Source organism: Oryzias melastigma, unplaced genomic scaffold (genome assembly GCF_002922805.2).
Source record: "Oryzias melastigma strain HK-1 unplaced genomic scaffold, ASM292280v2 sc00280, whole genome shotgun sequence".
Lineage (NCBI taxonomy): Eukaryota > Metazoa > Chordata > Actinopteri > Beloniformes > Adrianichthyidae > Oryzias > Oryzias melastigma.
Window position 1 is genome coordinate 274,578 of NW_023416903.1, and position 5,149 is coordinate 279,726.

The window sequence follows — 5,149 nt, forward strand, 5'->3', positions numbered from 1 at the left end:
CATCATCATCTTCATCATCTTCATCATCATCTTCATCATTATCATCATCTTCATCATCATCATCATCATCATCTTCATCATTATCATCATCATCTTCATCGTCATCTTCATCATCTTCATCATCATCTTCATCATCATCATCATCATCATCTTCATCATTATCATCATCATCTTCATCATCTTCATCGTCATCTTCATCTTCATCATCATCATCTTCATCATCACCATCTTCATCATCACCATCTTCAGTCAGACAGATTTTCTTCAGTGAAGTTAATGAACCACAAAGAGAAAACTTCAGCTTAAAACTCCCCTAAAAGGATGAAAAAAGTGTCCTTCAGCTTCAGCTTCAGTTTCAGCTTCAAGGGCCTGTTTGACACAGATGACGATTGGTTTATCCATGAGGAGGGAGGGGGGAACGTCGTCCATGTTTGTGGGCCGTAGATGGAAACGGTCAGCATGCAGACCGGTTTCCTCCAGGGTCTGAGTTCCCGTCAGACCGGGTCCTAATCCCAGAACTGGAGGATCCTGAAACTGAATGATTGAATGAATGAATGAATGAATGAGATGGTTTATTTCAAGCGATCAGGTCACAATACATACATAACATCACTTAGTGAATCACAAGTAGATATCTTGAAAGGGAGTGGAAGGAAGTGAACTTATATGATCCCACCCGACTCGACCATTTTCTCTACATGGATTATCAATATCCGGTTCAGGACTTGGTATTATTCTCAGAAACTCCTGGAGCTCTGAGAGTTTCTCTGTCCTGCAGAGCAGCAGATTCAGGATTCAGCTCCATTGTTCTCCTCTGGACGTTCGTCTGACGCCTTCAGGTCACAAAGGTCGCTCTGAGAACCAGACTGCTGCGGCGAGACAGAAACCTGGCGGTCGAGATCAAAGTCTGAGACAGAGAAGAAACGAGGCTCCACCCCTGATCCTGGACGCTGACAGGAACCGCCTTGAGGTGCAGTTCCTCCTGACACCACTAGAGGCAGCAGAGGGAGGGCATTCATAAATTCCAGTTTTATTCGTCACAGTCGTGTGACGGCGGACCGTCTCATTGTTGGAGACCTGCACGGCGCCGTCCTCAAACGTGTCAGTGGGCGTGGCCTCACAGGCAAACAGGTGTTTATGACTACGGAAGGGGGCGGGGGTTAACCAGCTGTTCCATGATCAGGGCGGGGTTTTCTTTTGATTGACAGGTGAAACAGATTTCAAACCCATTTATTTCTTCCAACCTGAGAGATGAATGTGATCTAGAGGAGCGACGAGACGATCCAGACGGATTCATCTAAATGAACTTCAGCTGAAGCAAAGAAGCTCTGGAGGAGAACCAGAACGATCGGATGACTTCATCTGCAGGTTTTATCCTAGAATCTAGACAGACGTGAAGCTCTGAGGGTCTGGAGGCAGCCGCTTCCGTCAGGCTCCGCCCCCTCTGTTTATTTTTGTTCTGTTGATGTTTGACTGTTTCTTCTGAAGCTAATTATGAAGCAGAAGTCTGGAGAGGCAAGGAGAGCCTGGCGAGCGCTGCGTGGCGGTGTGGGCTGTGAAGTGTGAAGACTTAATGAAGTCTGGAAACGTCTCCGATTAAAAAGCATCAAAGGGGAAATATTTTGGCTCTTTTTATTTTGAGATTCTGCGTCTCCTGCCAGCTGGAGGAGGAGCTGCTCCTCATCCGTTCAGGGGGAGGAGCTGCTCCTCATCCGTTCAGGGGGAGGAGCTGCTCCTCTTCTGTTCAGGGGGAGGAGCAGCTCCTCATCCGTTCAGGAGGAGGAGCTGCTCCTCATCCGTTCAGGGGGAGGAGCTGCTCCTCTTCTGTTCAGGAGGAGGAGCTGCTCCTCTTCTGTTCAGGAGGAGGAGCTGCTCCTCATCCATCCAGGGGGAGGAGCAGCTCCTCATCCGTTCAGGGGGAGGAGCCCCTCCTCCTCCGTTCAGGAGGAGGGTTCGTCCCAGACTGAAGCTGCTGCAGGTCCCATGGGGGGTCGGAGGGATCCCAACAGAAGGAAAACCAGGATCTTTTTTTCCGGGATCGGGTATTTTAGGAGTTTTCCCTTCCAGGGAGTTCTTCGGACACGGATAACCGGGTCAGTTTAGCAGTCAGCTGCTGTCTGTGTTTTAGGACGACTTCCTGCTTCTGTAAATCATGACGCCCAATGAGGGAAGTGATTTGTGATTTTGGAAGTTCTGCAGGCCTCGGCCCGGCCCGTCAGAATCAGGCTGATAATGAACCAGAACCTGACCGGGAGGTGAGGCTGGGGGGGCGGAAAGTGGGGCAAAATGGAGGGAAACAGAGCAGTGGCGGGGGGGAGGGGCTTCACGGACACCCGGCAACAGGCGCGCTCCTGCATCTCACAGAGCTGAAAATATAAAGTGGGTCAGCAGGAACCGGGCCTGACCCGCCACTCAGACGGCGCCGCTCAGACGGAGACCGCCGTGGACGCTCCCACCAGCAGCTCCTGCAGGAGAAGCTCCTGGTGGGAGGAGGAGGCGTCGGCGGTTCTCCTGAGGTTCTGCTGCAGCAGAACAAGAACCGACTCAGTGAGAAATGTTTGGAACGTGAGGATCAAAATGAAGAGAACAAGAAAAGAAAGAAGAAACGCAAATGAAAAACTAAAAACTATCTTAGAAATCTGATAAAAACATAGTTATAGAATATGTTCATAACATTTAAATTATTACTCTTTGAAAGTCATTCCAGTCTTTCTGGATTTATGATCTACAGTTTTTAGTTTGTCTTTTATTTTCATATTAATAATTATTGTTGATTGTTGTCTCCAAAAGTCTTAACAAACATTTATGCAACACAAAGTCTTCAGTCATCCATCCATCTTCTTGTCCGCTTCTTCCCTTTCGGGGTCGCGGGGGTGCCGGAGCCTATCCCGGCTACTGATGGGTGAAGGCGGGGTTCACCCTGGACAGGTCTCCAGTCTGTCACAGGGCCTCAATCACACACATCCACTCTCACATTCACACCTAGGGGCAATTTAGAGTCACCAATGAACCTATGAAGCATGTTTTTGGACGGTGGGAGGAAGCCGGAGTCCCCGGTGAAAACCCACGCATGCACGGGGAGAACATGCAAACTCCACACAGAAAGGTCCCAGCCGGGAGTCGAACCGGGGCCTTCTCGCTGTGAGGCAAGAGCGCTAACCACTGCACCACCGTGCAGCCCGTCTTCAGTCATTTTTAGAAAAATAAGATTCTGATTTAAGTCTTTGTTCCTGACGTGATACATTTGAATAAACTATTGAGGTTTTTGGCATAAATTAAACAAACAAACAAACAAACAGTAGCTTTTAAAAAAATATGAAATAGTTTATAACTTTTGACAGAGCTTTGAATGACTTCCTTTCAAAATAAAAGACTTCCTCCAGAATAGGATCTTGTCGATCCAGCAGGAAGTGTGAAGTCTTCAGCCTCAAACTCATGAATAGAACCAACAGAAACGGCATCAGAACCGCAGAGCAGACGAGCTGCAGCTGCTGCTGGATTCTCCGTCATCCAGGTTACTGCGGGGTTTGGACTTTGAAGGTCCGGGGATCATCAGAATGTTCTGCTAAAGTCCTGGTTCTGGTCCAGAAGTTACCGACCATCCCCATAAATAACAAGGATTTCATTCCAAAGCTTCTTCGGAACGGAGAACCGCAGAGATGGATGATGTTTGCATCTGATCACATGACGTCTGGTTCCGTTTGGCCACGCCTCTGAGCCCGTCAGAACCCCAGAACCCGAGTTCTCCGTCAGCTGTCGGATCTTCAGAGGAAGCGACTCCAGCGCTCCCACGCCGCCGCCGGTGTCTCGAACACAGAGAATCTGGTTCAGACAGGATTCCAGTCGTGTTCAATCAGAGACGACAGGAGCGCCGGCCCGACCCGACTCATGCTCATCCAGAACCGCCATGAATTATTCAGCTGTGAGCTGAATATTCCTGAAGTGGTTGTTGATCTGCAGGATTGAACTGAAGTGCAGCCCCCCGGGGGGGGGTCCCGCTGAGCGGAGGAATGAGCGGGAACACGACATCACCTGTATGGTTCTGATGAATGATGCATGTTCTGCTCCGACACGCCGGGCCTGCAGCTGCAGAACCGCCTGCACAGCACCGCCGCCGTGACCCACATAGGACCCGGGAGATGGAGCGGAAGAGAGCGGGGGGGGGCAAACATCCCAGATACAATCATGATTAAACAGAGACAAGCCCCCGCGGCGCCCAGGGATGCTCCCAGCCCCCCCCTCAAGATAAACAAAACTGCGAGCAGCCGAGGACGCCGTCAGCTCCCTCCTTCATCATCTGTCGCTTCAGTAATGAAGCTGAGCGGCGTCCAAAACTGAAGCTCCAGATGGCTAACAGGGGGGCGGAGCCTCTTCAGCCGGGAGGGGGGGGCTCTTTCATTAGAGCTGTCAGAGAGGTGAGCAGAGCCTAACTGCTGTCTGCCAAACGCACACCTGAGACCCGCGGCGCCTGCAGCAACGCCGCGCTCAGAGCCCCTCCCCCCTCCCCTCCAGACATTGAGCATCAATGAAAAATTCACAACCAGTTTCAGAGCAGAAACAGGAATGAAACACGCTTCACCTCACAGGAACATCCTTTCTCCTGCAGAAGTAACGTCAGCGGGACGTTAGCATGTTAGCATCTCTATCGTTCACGTTAGAATCCGCAGAAGAAGACGCTGCCCAGGTTTGTGTTCTGCTACTCCAGGAATACCTTTAAAGCAGGAAGTGTCGCCGTCGACACCAATCAGGTTTTCTGCACCAAAGACATTAAAGCTAACATTGCTAACGCTGCTATTGCAACTACCAGTGCTAACACAGCTAATGCTGCTAATGCGGCTAAAGCAGCTATTTCTACTAACGCTGCTAACACGACTAATGCTGCGACTGCAGCTAATGTTGCTAACGTTGCTAACGCTACTATTGCGACTTACGCTGCTAATGTAACTAACGTGGATAACGCGGATAACGCTGCTCACGCGGCTAACGCTGCTAACGCTGCTACAGCGGCTAATGCTGCTCACGCGGCTAATGCTGCTAACGCTGCTAACGCTGCTACAGCGGCTAATGCTGCTAACGCGGCTAATGCTGCTAACGCTAACATGCAGCGTGTCACTAAGAAGTCGGACTGACGTACCAACGTTTCTTAAAC